The sequence below is a fragment of the Schistocerca cancellata genome, chromosome 1, assembly GCF_023864275.1.
Source record: "Schistocerca cancellata isolate TAMUIC-IGC-003103 chromosome 1, iqSchCanc2.1, whole genome shotgun sequence".
NCBI classification, from domain to species: Eukaryota; Metazoa; Arthropoda; class Insecta; order Orthoptera; family Acrididae; genus Schistocerca; species Schistocerca cancellata.
The window spans coordinates 114773626-114791806 of NC_064626.1; positions in this window are offsets into that span (position 1 = coordinate 114773626).

Sequence of the window (18181 nt, forward strand, 5' to 3'; positions counted from 1 at the left end):
TCGTGTATAATTGTTCTATGGGGAAGTTTCACACTTACCTTCTGTTAGAGGACATCGACATTCAGTATGGAGTCTTTTCCATTCTTTAGTCTCCCGAATTTCACGTACACAGAGATACATATGAACACAAATGTTGTTTATGGTGAAAGAAGTAAGTTTTGTTACAAGCCTATATCGATCTTCACTTAACCGGCGGTCAAGGTATGGAACTGCTTTTCAAGAGGAACAAGTTCAAATGGTTCAAATGGCTCTGAGCACTATGGGACTCAACTGCTGTGGTCATAAGTCCCCTATAACTTAGAACTACTTAAACCTAACTAACCTAAGGACAGCACACAACACCCAGCCATCACGAGGCAGAGAAAATCCCTGACCCCGCCGGGAATCGAACCCGGGCGTGGGAAGGCGTGGGAAGCGAGAACGCTACCGCACGATCACGAGATGCGGGCAAGAGGAACAAGAAGGAGATACAAACCTAGCTGTCCATTACATGACCAAGTACCAGCCGTTCAGAGATTAACGTCCAGGAAAACCCTCATAAAATACCAACAATATCTCGTAATTGACTACATCCAAAATACTACCAGAACATGGAAAGGACAAGTCGCATTCACTGACTTCAACAATCCGGAAACATCCGCCATGGCCACCAAGAGAAGTGGACTACACAGTGCTCTCCTAACTCTCTACGCTATGGAATTGGAATACCGAAATGTAAGCCACGTGGGATTAGCCGAGCGGTCTCAGGCGCTGCAGTCATGGACTGCGGCTGGTTCCGGCGGAGGTACGAGTCCTCTCTCGGGCATGGGTGTGTGTGTTCGTCCTTAGGATAATTTAGGTTAAGTAGTGTGTAAGCTTAGGGACTGATGACCTTAGCAGTTAAGTCCCATAAGATTTCTCACACATTTGAACATTTTTGAAAAATGTAATCTCCAAAAATGGGGATTTTCACTCATAGCTAGCAATAGCTATTGCGGATCAGAGCAGACCACTGACGGCGCGCCATGCTTTCGGAACTGACCCGCATCCAGCACTGAAGAACATTTTCTTGAGCAACTCTGAATACTCGTTTGGCCGTTCAGATTCGCATTCAGATATTTTCGCTTTGAGTAATATTCAGTAACTTCTTTTCTACATTTCTTTCTTTTGATACTTCTAATAGGAATAACAAATAGTGGAGTCCTCTGAAGAACGAGGCACCAAAGCAAAGTAGGACCTTACATTGCAATCACACGAAAAGATAGTCTCTGCAGGCCGCAGAGACGAATGAGCGACACTTCCGTAACCACTCCCACAAACGTTTCGCTACTTTACCACATCGGCCCTTCTACTTACAGCCTAGCACAGGACCACTCAGCACCAGTCCACGACCATCAACTTAGACCATTGCATCGTCTTCTAGTAGGCCAGCCGTGCGATCAGTTTATCATGCAGAAGACTACCAAAAGTTATTGTCAAATGTACACTGAGTGAGAGATTTGAATTTTGTCTGTATCAAGTGATACTTCAATGTTCAGAGACAGACATAAATACTCGTGACATTCCTGTGATAAAGGATTGTGCGCTTAAGTGATTCATGTATGTTGTAATAAAGTGACTTAATCTTTTACGTCTTATAGTATTCGCTCAGTCTCCTCTCAGAGCAAACCAAATTACTCACAGGTTTTTGTACTTCCCATAGATCACTTCATGTGAATGGCAGAATATTTCTATGGTATCGTCCAAAGATCCCGGTGCCACAGCAAAGTCGATAGTGCCTGTTTATACCGTAAACATTGGGGACGTTTTGCTGCAATCCGCAGTGACGAATGGAAGGTGCTCCTGGAGACAAACCATCTCTCACGATGGTAGTTTCATCAGGTCATAACAGTTTCAAAGAACCAGCTGCCGTTTATTCTCCCACTATTTGTGTACATGGGTATCTGAAGTGTGCCTAATAGGAGAACATAAACAGCATGTTTCTTTTTGCTGCCCTTTCAGTCGCCTTTTCTGCCGGCACCAGTGCACGCCGCCAGAGACACGTGAAATGAGTGGAGCGCAAGCGTGCCACCGGCGCGTGCAGCGCGAGCGCACGCCTACTGCGGCCCGCCTCTCCGGACAGCCAGCGGAGCGGCTAGGCGCGGTGCGGCGGTGCGGTGCGGAGTGGGGGACCGGCTCCAGATCCCGCTGGATGCTGCGCGCGTGCCGCCGCCGCCCCGTCTCCAGCCAGCCTCCAGTCCAGTCAGTGTCGATGCGGTAGCCGCCGCGAGAACGTTGCGCGCTGGCCGGTCTACGCGAGGGCGTGACTCAGGACGCGTCGTGTCAAGTTTCGGTGAACAGGCACCAACCACAAGCGCGGCAGAAGAGACTTCGACGCATGGTCAAGACACAAACATTTCCATCGCTATTTACTGATTTTAGTATCGGTCGTATGAGTAATTAAAGCCGCGTAGTTTTCTGCGTGTGAATAACAATGACACGTAAAGTACTGAAAATTATCGAGAAAATACACATGTACATATAGTGAACTACCACAAAAATTATTCCGATCGCCTCTCAGAGCCAGTATACAAGTTTGCACCGATATTTGCCCGCATACGTCCCGCCAGCACGCTTTATTGACAAATGTAATAGCAACAGGTGTGAAAATTATTGAAGACTTTCTATCGTCCTGAAGTGTCGAAGACATTGATTGCCCGTACATTCATAGCTCGACCGTGAGACCTTTCATTGATTTATTTATTTGTATTGTGCAAGACATCCCTGGCTGAATCGACGTGGCGAATGTCCAAGAGAGGAATGCAGTATTTTCCCGACGCAGTCCCAGCTTTCACATAGATAACAGGATAAGGTACTATATCCATAAGTGACTAAATTTTTATCAATTATTCTTAGTGTTATTTGTATACCGTACATTGTAAACTTTAGGAACAGTTCATCTGTACATTGTTTCTGCGCAGAAATCTATTTCTGCTGAGGTTCTGTGTCGAAAACGGACGAAGTTTTTGCGCTTTAGTGTGTATTCTTTTACTGTCCATACTACAGCTTCTGGGTTTGGAGACTTCAATGCGTGACAGAGACAGGAACACTTACCAAATTCGAGCGACCTTTAGTAGATTTCAAATGACAAATTGCCATTCTATAGAGAACTGAATATGACTGACAGACACATATCGTAACTCAAAAGGAATATGACATTTAGTTCCCTTAACATTGTGGAGTAATGCAGCTAATCTATGGCAAATGACGGACTGTCAAATCGCTGTAAAACGACTGTGTGTTGTATTTCTCCGGCTGTATGTGGGGAAAGCATTCAGACGTGAACTGGGTAATTGCTCTTTCAAATTAACATATATTTTCCGAATGAACGACCATGAGCAGCAACGATGTTGAAAATTTCGCGCAGGTTAACCTGATGCTATGCTGCATACGGGACTTGGTCATGCCGCTACCGGTACTGTGCCCCACCGCTGCCGCCGTCGGCTAACGCCGCGCCCTGTATCATTATACCGTGCCTAACAATAATGTGATGTACGCCTCCCTCACTTTCAGTGCATCTGGAGAGTTCCCTAAAGTAGGTCGAAATGTCGATTTCGGAGCAATTTTTTGTTTTGTGTTGTCACTCATTGTACTACCATTCAGCCTTTCTAGTGACCGAACTCTTACCACTTTTGCAAAACGTTTCGCTGTAGTAACGAGCATATATGATATCTTCAGTAAGTCATTTCTCTAGTAAGTACGGAATTCGTAGTTACTACTGGTTATAATGTAAATTGCTGTGTTAGAGTCTTAATTTATATTCTTTTGGATATTGTGCACGTTTATAATTTTTACCTATTTGATAATGCTGTACTATACTATCAGAAAATACGCAGCACCTAAAACATAGACTGCGTAGCTTTACATGCACTGTAGGCTTGTGATAACTATTGAAATACTGTATTAAATCAAGGTTAAGAAAACTGTAGGGACTCGACATAAATATTTGCGGATTACCATAGTCACTAAATCGCAAATAAGACATACAGTACTATTTTTAACAGTCACGTAAGCTCCTCGTTCTTGTTTAAATATGTACGCTGCAACCACTTTGCCACCATGACAACTGGAAACATTTTCATCGACTACTTTTCACCATAACAGCAGTCTGACACTTCACAACACGTAGATATTTTGCCTCTTACTTATTGTATGGTGTCGTCAGTTCTAATTCTGCACAAAATATTAAGGTGAAAATTTGCTCGAAACATTCCAGATACATTTGTCATACATTTTGAAGCATATTCTTCACAGGTTCAACTGAACTCGAAGAAAAGTCCGAACTTCCACTTTAATGCAGTACGCGTGGCGCAAGTAGGTTACTATTCTGCACAGTTGCTTCAACATTGTACATGCTGTTTCAGTTTTATTATCAGATTTCCTTCTTTTCTTTTTCTTTTTTTGACTCTTTGCTCAGTGAGACCGGACTTCCTAATCAGCGCCATCTAGATACTTGAGCTTCCCCTAACACAGTACTTCTCTTCTTGCTTGTTAGTGTTTCGCACGGCCGCTGTGGCCGAGCGTTTCTAGGCGCATCAGTCCGGAACCGCGCGATTGCTACGGTCGCAGATTCGAATTCTGCCTCGGGCATGGGTGTTGTAATGTCCTTATGTTAGTTAGGTTTAAGTAATTCTACGTTCTAGGGGACTGATGACCTCAGATGTTATGTTCCATAGTGCTCAGAGCCATTTGAACCATGTTTCTTACTGTTTCACGTAACGTGTTCAGAAGAGGCTCCCAGTCGGACGTCAGGCTGATGGGAAATGTATACATTTCCCACCAAACTAACGTTCGACTTGGTCTTGTGTGTCAGTAGTGGTAGTTCCAGTATATCGTCATTCTTGACGACACTGAGCAATTAAGTCTGGTTTACTCCAATGAAGGGGAAATGACGCTAGCTAAAAGTGTCAAAGATTGTCTGTCCGTTTCTCTAAGAGATTCAACTGGATGCAGTGGAAAAAAAAGGATGCCTAATAATTCAGTGAATATCTTACTACCAAAAAAATGTAAGAACTAATAGGTAGTCGACCAAGGCTAAATATATGGGAAAAACCTTAGAAACTGCCAGACGATCCTGAGATTAGAAGTGTGACTGTCCATCCAGTATTATACAATACAATACAATACAATATCTGTCGTTTACCACATACTCACCGAATGAATGTATTATATTTTCTGGTGTTTTGCACAGAGTTTCTTTCGTTTCGTTACATGTGTTCCTTCTACTTTTGTTATTTCTGCTGATCATGCAATTAGTACAGTAAGTATGTTCCCTTTTGCCTTATTATAACAACGTCAGCGCGGGTAACAGTGCCTTCTAAAGACCCGTGAACCATGTAATTTATCAGCATTGGTCCCCCCCCCCCCCGCCCCCCTCTGCACCTTTGGCTTTAAACTCCGTCTTTGAGGCTACTGTGAGACAACAGCGCAACCTTGCTGATGTGGATGCAGGAAGCAGTCTAAAGGTGAAATACACCTACACTTCTGTGTCGGAAAACAATACTGACATATTTCTATTGGGCTGCAAATCAGCCTTATTCCATCGACTGATTTTAAGTATAAACTTTGGATTTGCTATTTTACTGAATGGGGATTCGTGCACATGAGAAAGCTCTCAACTATGAGAAAAGCTACTATAATAAAGGTATGTACTGTTACTGAGTTAACATATTTCGGAGACAAAATAACTGCCTCTACTAATAGTCGTTTTCAAAAACAAGAACGTTGTCACAACCGAAACAAAATATGTAGAGATGATGACTTCTAAATGGTATCCATATAAAGAATCAACGATTTACTCTGTATCCACACAATACACTACTTTAGTAGTACCACTTAACCCTAAATGTAATGAGAAACTCAACGCCAAGTTTGCTACAATATTCCTTCTCCTTTTCTACTATCTCGCAATATTTGAAATGCAATCCATTACTTAAGTAAGTTTACACTAGCTACGGAGTAACGTGCAAATGACTGAATTACTTCCTACAAAAGCGCAGAAGTTACTGAAAGTACTTTCCTTTATTTTTTTTATTTTTTTTTTTTTTGAGTCATCAGTCTTCTGACTTCTTTGATGCAGCTGACCACGAATTCTTGTGGCAACATCTGCATCTCAGAGTATCGCCTTCAACCTCCTCTTGCCACTATCGAATTAGTGAAATCAAAAATTATTAATTACTAGCGCTCGTTAAAGTAGGAAATCGGACCAGTCCATCTTAAACAATACACAGTGTCACAGATTCATTATGAATAATCTGTATTTTTCTGTGTATGCGAAAAACATGTGACAAAAATAGTACATATGAAGACAGCGGAAAGTGGAAAGCCTGTAACAACTAGATGAACAGTCTCAATTACTTCCAACGAACAGCCTATGGAAAACATTTGCTCAGGCAGTGTCACGATGCATTATAAAAAGTAACCGCTAGCATTTGACGACTCTCGTTGATTTCATTGCAAAATCGTTTGATAAACCTTTATGAATAATACGTGTCCGTCCATCAACAAAAACAAAACGAGGATAATGGAATGTAGTCGAGTAAACTCGGCTGATGCTGAGGGAATTAGATTAGGAAATGAGACACTTAAAGTAGTAAAGGAGTTTTGCTATGTGGGGAGCCAAATAACTGACGATGGTCGAAGTAGAAAGGATATAAAATGTATACTGGCAATGGCAAGGAAAGCGTTTCCGAAGAAGAGAAATTTGTTAACATCGAGTATAGATTTAAGTGTCAGGAAGTCATTTCTGAAAGTATTTGTATGGAGTGTAGCCATGTATGGAAGTGAAACAAGGACGATAAATATTTTGGTCAAGAAGAGAATAGAAGCTTTTGAAATGTGGTGCTACAGGAGAGTGCTGAAGATTAGATGGGTAGATCACATAACTAATGAGGAGGTATAGAATAGAATTGGGGAGAGGAGGAGTTTGTGGCACAACTTGACTAGAAGAAGGGATCGGTTGGTAGGACATGTTCTGAGGCATCAAGGGATCATCAGTTTAGTATTGGAGGGCAGCGTGAAGGGAGACCAAGAGATGAATACACTAAGCAAATTCAGAAGGATGTTGGCTGCAGTACGTACTGGGAGATGAAGCAGCTTGCACAGGATAGAGTAGCATGGAGAGCTGCATCAAACCAGTCTGAGGACTGAAGACCACAACAACAACAACACGTGTCCGTCATGTTGTCCACCAGTTTCCTTGATACTCAGTTACATTGCGTTTGGTACTCTTGAAAAACTTCATAGTTTGGAGGCAGACTGAATTCATAGCACGTTGAGTATTCACTTTCACTGCAACGCTTCTTATTGATAACCAGGTTATTGGAATAAAAAATAAATTTAATTAAAATTTTTCTTGCTCTTAACGTACTCGTATATTGCTCTAGAATTGTTTTTTAATCACTATATTTATGGTAAACAGTTTATGTATTAGTAGTTGTATTTTATGGGGATAGTGGATATCTTCATGGCGACCGGATACATGGTACGTGCTATTATCTACTGTCAGTCAGTGTGTCAGTCTGTCTGTATGTCTTCTGAGTGCAGATTTGATAATTCGGGAAGAGTACACAGCAGACTCACTTTACGTTTTGACAAACGATTTTCCACATTGTACCAGCAAATAATGTTGCATCCTTAGACTAAGCTAAGTACAAGAAAATTATTTTCCTTGCTGTGGTAACGGAACCTTCTCTTACGCTGACACATTTGGAGATTAAATACAAGTTACTGTAAAGTTTGATGGGATGATAATTTTATTACCATCGTTACACAGAATTCTTCCGGAGAAATGAAACGTCCCAGCCTCGGTAAAACACATCTAATTATTCTAATTTAATACTGAAAATACAAATATGTATTACCATAGTTAATCTCCGTTTTTCATCTAAATATTCTGAGATATTTTGGATAGTGTATCTGTGTTGGGAAGTGATCGTATGCTTTAACAAAACTACAGAACTATGACAGATCGTATCGATAGCGTCTGTATTCTTCGCTCCTCACATCTAAGCTCTTCTCCTTCGCCGTTGAGATCAACCTATGCCTGTGGCACGTTTCGTATCTTAGGAAGTATGCAAAAAAATTGAATCCTGCGATACTTTGTTGTTACCGTATTCTGTTTTTCTGCCATAGCTCACTAGAGAACCTACATGGTAGGGTTCCGTCAGGTTAATCAGCATCATTCTGCATTTAGTTTCCTTACATTTAAGTCCAATTCTTTAGATCTACATCTACATCAATAAGTGACGGAGTGCACCCTGTACCCCTCTAGTCATTTCCATTCCTGTTCTATTCGCAAGTAGAGCCAAGGAAAAACGTTTGTCTATATTCCTCAGAATGAGCCCTAATTTATCGTATCTTCGTGGTGCTTACGCGCATTGTATGTTGGTGGCAGTAGAATCGTTCGGCAGTCAGCTTCAAATGCCGGTTCTCTAAATTTTCTCGATAATTTTTCTCCAGAAGAATGTTTTCGTCCCTCCAGGGAAACCCATGTGAGTTCCCGAAGGCCCTCCGTAACACTTAGGTGCTGTTCGAAACTACCTGTAACAAATTCAGCAGCCCCTCTCTGAAAGGCTTCAATGTATTCCTTCAATTTGACCTGGTACGGATCCCAATCATTCGAGCAATACTCAAGAACAGGTGGCACTAGCGTCCTATTTGTGGTCTCCTTTACAGGTGAACCAGTGTTTCTTGAAATTCTCTCAATAAACCGAAGTCGACCATTCGCCTTCCCTACTACAGTTCTCACATGCTCATCGCATTTCATATTGCTTTACAACGTTACGGGCCGGCCGGTGTGGCCGAGCGGTTCTAGGTGCTACAGTCTGGACCCGCGTGACCGCTACGGTCGCAGGTTCGAATCCTGCCTCGGGCATAGATGTGCGTGATGTCATTAGGTTGGTTAGGTTTAAGTAGTTCTAAGTTCTAGGGGACTGATGACCTCAGATGTTAAGTCCCATAGTGCTCAGAGCCATTTGAACCATTTATAACGTTACGCCGAGATATTAAAACAACTTGACTCTGTCAAGTAGGACACTAGCCGTACTGTCTCCGAACATTAAAGGCTCTTTCTTCCTACTCATCGGCATTAACTTACATTTTTCCACATTTAGGGCTAGCTAACATTCATCACACCAACTAGAAATTTTGTCTAAGTGTTGCTGTATCTTCCTACAGTCACTCAACTTAGACCCCTCACCGTACACCACAGTATCGTCAGCAAACAACCGCAGACTGCTGCCCAACCCATCCGCCAATTCATTTACGCGTATAGAGAACAACGGCGGGACCATCACCCTTCCCCGGGCGCTCCTGACGATACCCATGTCTTTATAAAGTGTACCAGCCGTCGAGGACAACATGCTGGCTTCTATTACTTAAGAAGTCTTCGAGCCACTCACGTATCTGTGAACTTATTCCACGTGCTCATACCTACGTTAATAGCCTGCAACGGGGCACCGTGTCAAATGATTTCCTGAAATATGGAAGCTGCCTGTTGGCTTTCATCCACAATTCGCAGCATATCATGTGAGAAAAGGGCAAGCTGAGTTTCGCACGAGCCACGCTTTCTAAAAACCATGCTGATTCGTGAACATAAGCTTCTCAAAGAAAGTGTGTTATATTCGAACTGAGAATATGTTCAAGGATTCTGCAGCAAACCGAAGTTAGCTATATTGGCCTGTAATTTTTCGGGTCAGTTCTTTTACCCTTCTTCTATACTGGAGTCACCAGTGCTTTCTACCAGCCGCTTGGGACTTTTTGCTGGACTTCTGCAACACGTTTATCTGTGGTCTGTAGAGAGGAGCTCTCTTGTTTAACGTCTCCTACAAAGTCATTCTGATGATTAGCTTCTGGACTTCTGCAACACGTTTATCTGTGGCCTGTAGAGAGGAGCTCTCTTGTTTAACGTCTCCTACGAAGTCATTCTGATGATTAGCTTTAGTAGTGGACGCTCACGAAACCAGAAAGAATTTTTCTAAGAATGTTACTTCAGAAAGAATGGGATCGGTGATGCCTCTTTGGCTAAGGAAGTTGTCCCGTAGCAGCGATAGTATCAAAATCGGAAGATTAGTGAAACACGCGAATTTACCCTCTCGTCTCTACTACCATTCTTAGCTCCATGATATTTGTAACCCTCAAATTCAGCTTGTATAAACATCTTCTCCTTCGCGTTTATCTGTGGCCTGTAGAGAGGAGCTCTCTTGTTTAACGTCTCCTACGAAGTCATTCTGATGATTATCTTTAGTAGTGGACGCTCACGAAACCAGAAAGAATTTTTCTAAGAAATTTTACTTCAGAAAGAATGGGATCGGTGATGCCTCTTTGGCTAAGGAAGTTGTCCCGTAGCAGCGATAGTATCAAAATCGGAAGATTAGTGAAACACGCGAATTTGCCCTCTCGTCTCTACTACCGTTCTTAGCTCCATGATATTTGTAACCCTCAAATTCAGCTTGTATGAACATGTTCTCCTTCGCAGTAGCTAATAAAATTTAGCTGTTCTCTTTGAACTGCTGTCTACATTATTCTTATCGCATAAACATGAGTTTGTAAAATAAAGCATTCAATGCAACGGAACAAAAAAAATCATAATTCTAAAATATTCAGCATCATAATGACAAGTTTCTTGTTCAAGTTTTCTTAATTATGACGACATATTTATCCATAAGAGTGCAACGTTCTACTCATTCAAGAGAACGAAAATACGAACATATCTTAGAAAAGACTTAGAGAATATGCTGTTGTAATGAGTTGCAGTATATAAGACCCAAAATCATAATTTAAAAGGTATCTGCAAATTTTATCTACACTGCGCGTGTAAGTACAGCTCAGCGTAGCCGTATAACATCGGGCTGGAAGAGGAACACGGAAAGGAGTTAGACATTTTTCTAAATTGTTTCATCGTAGAACAGAGATTTTTTTTTAATCTAACGGTGCATCGGCGGGTCTGGCTTGCGTCTGACTTCATTGTCTCCAACGCCTGGTAATGTTCATAGCGTCCACTGGTTAAACAGGGAACACTCGCTGAAATAGAACTCTTTCATTCTTATCTCCGCTCTCCTGGAATAAAACTTATTGTAGTCGCACTTACCATGTTAGTCTGTTTGTCGCATTGGCGTCTGAACGTTATTGATGGCAATATGTATCACGTCTAAATAGCTCATTTACCATAGTTTGTTTCGTTACGAGAGAGGTTTGAAATTACACGCTCTGTATAGTCCCAGGCAGAGCCATTAATTTTTGACTGTATACTTCAATCACGGAATTTCCCGAAGAACTTATATATGAATCCTTCGCGTTCTCGGAAATATCAAACGGGGGGGTCATTTAGACAGTTATTTTTCCTTACTCGTTACGCGAACAGAGTAGGACGTAGATTCGATAATTTTGATGCAAAGTATCCTCTACCATGCACTGTATAGTGGTTTATGTGGTATATAGTAGATCTATACATATGAATACTTATATGCATACATATGAACGTAAAGGAACTTAGTCCAAGTGAGTCCAGTGATGCTGAAGAAATCAGATTAAGCAATGAGATTGTAAAAAGAGTAGGATTTACTATCTGAGCAGGCAGATATGTGACGACGGCAGAGGTGAAGAGATTGTGAAATGTATACCAACGCTAGCAAGGAAAGCTTTCCTGAAAAACTAACATATGTAACAGTTTAATACAAACTTACGTTTTATGAAGTCTCTTCCTACAAGTATTTTGAGTGTCGCTTTATACGCAAGTGTAACGTGGGCAACAGTGCAGGCAAGAAGAGCTTTTTAAATGCTGTATAAGAATGACGAAGATCATCTGGATAGATCGAGTAATTATTGAGGCACTACAGACGCGAATTGGGGAGAAAGAAAGAATTATTGTACAACTTGCCTAAAAGGGATAGATTGATTGGACACATAAGGAGGCATCATGGAATAGTCATTTTGGTAATAGAACGGCGAATGAGCGGTAACAATCGTTGCGGGAGACCACATCTTGGATACGGTAAGCGGCTTCAAATAAATGTTCGGTATGGTAATTATGTACTACAGCACAAGACACACTAACGTGGAAAACAGCAGTGATAATTACAACTTAAATATGTACGTTTCAACTAATGGTGTATGCACTATTAAAGCCTCTAATTTACTGCTTTTTCTTCAGATTTCACCCAATAAAGTTTCCGCAGTAACCGTATTGTGAAATGTAATAATATTGTTGTGGTGCCTGATGAAGCTATAATGACTGTTAAATTACGGAATATTAGATGTTTAGTGTTATTATTCTATGGCTTACTGATATACAACCATTCAGTTATGGGTCGAAGTTTCTTTTCCCGAAGCACTCGATATGTCACACTGCCGCTAGATACGTTTTATAAACACTTAAACAATGTTCTAGATGTGCCTCCATAAGAAAGGAGAACATCTGGATCGTTTGTTAGACAGAGTGCTATTCTTATTCGTAATGTTTCGCGAGCTTTCCGCGTTCCTGCATGCCAATATGGTAAGGAACTGGAACAGACTCGATAGAAAGGCAGGACTGCTTTCAGCATAGTCACCACTTAATCTGGACGACTTGCTAGATAATTTTTTTTAGTCAAGGAGACAAATAATTAGTTCGGATCATCTTGACTTCAACGTCATTTGAGAGACAAATTTAGAGAAAGGGTATATATATGATGACATTAAAAAAGTATTCTTACGGTAGCTGTTAATATTTGCAGTAAATGAGGGTAAAGCTACTCCCGTGTATGTGCCACTGGCCTTGACTCTCTTGAAATCAATCTATTTTCCGGAGTAGTCACACACAATTTCGATAATAAATTAGCGATTTCGGCCATCACCGTCCATCTTCAGACCGTAAGATGGGTGAAGTAAAAAACGTGGCTTTCTCACAGTTTAAAGTGGACTATGTGCACCATCTTTCAAGCTGATGGTTGACAGTTTCGTAACAGATGCACAGCACTGTAGAATGGAAAGTCATTGTCTGAGATCAGTGTAGTTTACAAGATTCCTTAAGTAAATGTGACGAAATTTTTACCAGTAAATTTACACTAAAATTCCTTGATATGCAAAACCCAAATATTTGTGAAATTGCTTACGTGAAATTCTGTTGTTTTCATAAAAATTATATACTTAAGAAATGGTATGAACAGGTGATCGTCTGGGAAAACCCTTGCATAGGATCCACTGAGCGGAATTGAAAGAAATGTAGATCGTGTTCGAAATATATGACTGACACATCCTTTTGTCAGGTATTGCGTACTTTTCTGATGGAGAATGGAATAAATGGGAAGCCAGAATAAAAATCTGGCAACCTCTTGGATGATGCAGAGAATGTAGATTCTCTTCATCATTATATCTGACGGTTGTCTTACGCTTTTGCTACTGAACTACCTTGCTCATCGAAGAATTCAAAAGAAACTTGTGGGAAGGTAAAGGATCCACAGAGGTAGTCTTGAGATAGCGGATTATAATGGAAGCAAGACTGAAGAAAAATCAAGATACGTCCATAGGAGTTGTCGATCTGCATAAAGCGTTCGACAGTGTAAAATGGTGAAAGATGTTCAAAATTAAAAGAAAAAAAGAGTAAGTTATAATGAAACGCGGGCAATACATAATATTTACAGAAGCAAGAGGGAACAATAAGAGTGGATGACCACCAAGTACCAACTGCTCGAACTAATGTGTACGTGGTACGTGATGCAGTGTTTGGCCCCTGCTATTCAACCTATATATGTAAGAGACAATGACGGAAATAAAAGAAAGTTTCAAGAGTGGGATTACAATCACGGTGAAAGGATGTCAGAGATAAGATTCGCTGATGACATCACTATTTTAAGAGAAGGCGAAGAAGAGTTAGAAGATATGTTGAATGGCATTAATAGTCTAATGTATGCAGAAAATGGAGTTTGAGAAACTAAAGAAAGACGAAAGTAATGAGAACATCGAGTCCATTAACACCAAAGCAGGTGATCACGAAATGGACGAAGTTAAGGAATTCTACTATCTTGATAGCAAAATAACCCTTAACTGACGAATCTGGGAGGAAATAACAAGCAGGCTATTATGGAATTCCTGGTCAAAAGAAATACGCCAGGATCAAAAATAGGCCTTGATTTGGGGAAGAAATTTCTGAGAATGTACGTTTAGAGCGCAGCTTTTTATGTTAGTGAAACAGCAGTGGACTGTGAGCAAAGAGAAGAGAATTGTGCTACAGAAGAATATTGAAAATGAGATGGACTTATAACGTAAGAAATGGAGAGGATCTCCACAGAATCGGTAAAGAAAGGAACATGGAAAACACTGACAAGAGGAAGAGGCAGGATTGTAGGACATGTGTTAAGATATGTGGGAATAACCTCGACGAAACTAGTCTGAGCTGTGTAGGGTATAAACTGTAGGGAAAGACAGAGATTCAGATACATGGAATAGATAACTGAGGAAGTAGGTTGCAAGTCCTACTCTGAAATGAAGGGGTTCGCGCGGGAGAGGACTTGGTGGCTGATCACCTCAAACCTGCCAGAAGACTAATGATTCGGAAATAAAGCTCCCTTGGTGCTTAGTAACGCAAGACCTACTATTAGAATCATAAGAACATGCATTCATAGGCATGACGAAAAATGGCGCAAAGATTGCAGAGACAATACAAGACAAATATTTTATGTATATTTGTAGTAAATTACTGTGTTTTGATCAGTGATGGGGACTAAGTGAGTGTGATAGGAGAGAAAGGACTTTGCATGGGTCATAGTACAGTGAAGAACATTCAACTTCCAGTCGATATCAAGGTTATTAGGAACAGTCCCACAGCGCACTTGTACGCAAATGGCAGAGGCATTTATTCGAAATGTTTAATGTCTTGGGTGAGCGTTAATTATTCAGGATAAGGATGCAGGAGGCAATAAACCACGAAGTAACTGACGGAGAGAGGCACCCAAAGACTTTGCTGCTGCGTTACAGATAAAACAAGGAGAATCAGCACTACGATAGCCAGACTGCGATTTGAAGCCGACTGATTCCACATACAGGTACAGTGTGTTACGGAACTACCAACTAGTTCAACCCGTGAGGGAAAGGAAATCAGACATAGTCTTCCTCAAAGAAACTTTAGAGCAATGTAGTGATGATTTTTTTTTTTTTTACGAAATTGGTGGATAAAGCAATTGAGAACGGTGTGTTGTGGTTTGAGCCCTGTTTCTCTAGTCCCCAGTACGATATGAATGTCTTAACAATTCACCAACTTACTGGAAGTGTCTAATGAAGTAAATATGCAGATTAAAAGCTCTCCCTTTTTCCCTAGTGTTTATTAAGGAACCCGTCGTCCGCTGGTTTTTCGTGATTATTTTTAAATTGTGGCCGGTTGTACTTCCTGTCATCACATTCGTCAGTGAATTTTAGAGAGGGTGATCGCTTGACCAGCCAGTCTCTGATTCGTATAAACATTGTTCTCTTTCTTATCGTACTTTAACTGTTTGTGTATTTTCTACTGCGGAGAATCGGTACTATACGAGTAATTGCTTAAAATAATGTCAAAACGCCTAAAGACCACAATACTACCGGACTAACAGGCGTACCGCGCGGTGCGTATAAAGGAAAAAAAAGTAGTTTACAGGAAGAAAAACGTAATTTACAGGCAGGCTCTAAAGAATGTGTGATGTTGCTGGCTACCACGTCATCACCTGCCTACGTAATCTTGTTCTGGCGTTGAGAGACGTGTGGTCAGCATGCAACCCTGCTGGCCCTCATCAGCTTTACGAATTTATTTTCCAAGTAGCTCCTCAGTTGGCACCCCGTCTCCGACATCACAACTGGGATATATCCCTAGCAGTATAGGAAATCGAACTCGTGTCCTCCTCGTGGCACCCAAAGATTCTGATGCACACGTAAAGCTGTAGAGTGTTTCCACAGTGAATCTTTCATTCAGAAGCTTAGTGTGTGCAGTTTTGAAACTTACTTGCTGATTAAATATGTATGGCAGTTCGGGACGCAAACAATTAACCTTGCCTGTCTCAGCCATCCAAGCACTACTCACCACCCACCTTCACACCTTTCCTAATTTTAACATAAGCTGTCTAGCACGCGTTTTATGGCTAGACCTAGTGAAAGAAGTGTTGTGTTATCCATAGCCTAGGGGATGATTTCAGCTGCGAAGTCTTTAAGGTTGGGAAGACGTACAGTCTGGATAGGTCTGTCAGACAAGATCCTGTGTTCGAATTAGAGATCGTTAATGGAGCGAATACGAACACATAACTGAGGGTTGCATACACAGAAACCAAGGCACCAGTGTTACGTGCTATACTTGCTTCCCCCTTCCCAGAGAAGTTTCGCGAGTATGGCGAGTCTGAAACTGGGTAGTGATGCAGTACTTCCTCCTGGGTGGCTCGTTTCCTTTCACTAAAGCGTGCAGGAGTGTATAGCTGTGACGTACTACACAAGTAGAGCGCAAGATCGTGTTGCTGCAACATAGAACTGAGAGGGCGAAAGCAATCGGCTGTCGACATCATATGGCCTCTAACAAAGCAGCGTTTTATGAGACTACGCAGGGTGTAAACAAAAGAAAAGTAATGTGCTGCACACAGATACAAATTTCCTACATAAGAGAAACACTGATTTCTGGAAAAATTTGGTACTACAGTCCACACTTCAGATCGAAAATATACAAAATGGTTGTATTCTTGTTGAATAAATTTACAGCAGAGCTCCAGACGTCCAATGTTTTTACACGTTTGTATGCATAAGTATGAATGTATGTGTAAAATGCTCACACACACACACACACACACACACACACACACACATACACACACACACGTATGTAAGATAGTGAGAAAGAGTCTGAATATGAAGAGCTTATACGGGTGTAGCAGTGTAAGGTGAGCTTGGGAAATAACTGCAAAGAAAAAAAATTCGATACGTTCCCATATCCAAGTCTAGTATTGATCTCTTGTTTTGTTTTCGGAAAACCTATGAGGAATGGTTTTAGGAAACCATATCAGGAACACATGTGGCGACACGTCTTCTGGCAGGACATTTGAATTTGTGTATGCAGTGGCCTCGTTCTTTAACTTCAATGCTTTTTAACTTGGCCGGGCGGGGTGGCCGAGCGGTTCTAGGCGCTACAGTCTGGAACCGCGCGACCGCTACGGTCGCAGGTTCGAATCCTGCCCCGGGCATGGATGTGTGTGATGGCTTTAGGTTAGTTAGGTTTCAATAGTTCTAAGCTCTAGGGGACTGATGACCTAATTAACTCGGAAATATTGCAACGTATCGAATTTTTTTCTCAACCGTTATTCTCAGCACAACCTACACTGCAACACCCTTGAAACCTTTTCAGTGGTTCGTTTGGGGGAGGGCACCAAACAGTGAGGTCATTGGCCCCATCGCATAAGGGAAGGATGGGGAAGGAAATCGGCCGTGCCCTTTCAAAGGAAACATCCGGTAATTTGCCTGAAGCGATTTAGGGAAATCACGGAAGGCCTAAATTAGGATGGTAGGACGTGGGACTGAATCCTCGTCCTGCCGAATGTGAGTCAGGTGTGCTAACCATTGCGCCACCTCGCGCGGTTTAAAGGCTTTTCAGATTGTTTCTGATCACCCTGTATATTAACTTATGGGCTTATACCAATCGTGCCCAATAGTGTATGTTTCGAGAATTAGATTTTCACTCTGCGGCGGAGTGCGCGCTGATATGAAACTTCCTGGTAGATTAAAACTGTGTGCCGGACCGAGACTCGAACTCGGGACCATTGCCTTTCGCGGGCCAGTGCCCTACCATCTGAGCTACCCAAGCACGATTCACGCGGCGTCCATACAGCTTTACTTCTGCCAGTACCTTGTCTCCTACTTTCCAAACTTTACAGAAGCTCTCCTGCGAAACTTGTAGAACTAGCACTCATTCTGGAAACATCCTCCAGGCTGTGGCTAAGCTATGTCTCTGCAATATCCTTTCTTTCAGGAGTGCTAGTTCTGCAAGGTTCGCAGGAGAGCTTCTGTGAAGTTTCGAAGGTAGGAGACGAGAAACTGGCAGAAATGAAGTTGTGAGCACGGGGCGTGAGTCATGCTTGGGTAGTTCAAATCGCTGAGCACTTGCCCGCGAAAGGCAAAGGTCCTGAGTTCGAGTCTTGGTCCGGCACACAGTTTTAATCTGCCAGGAAGTTTCATATCAGCGCAC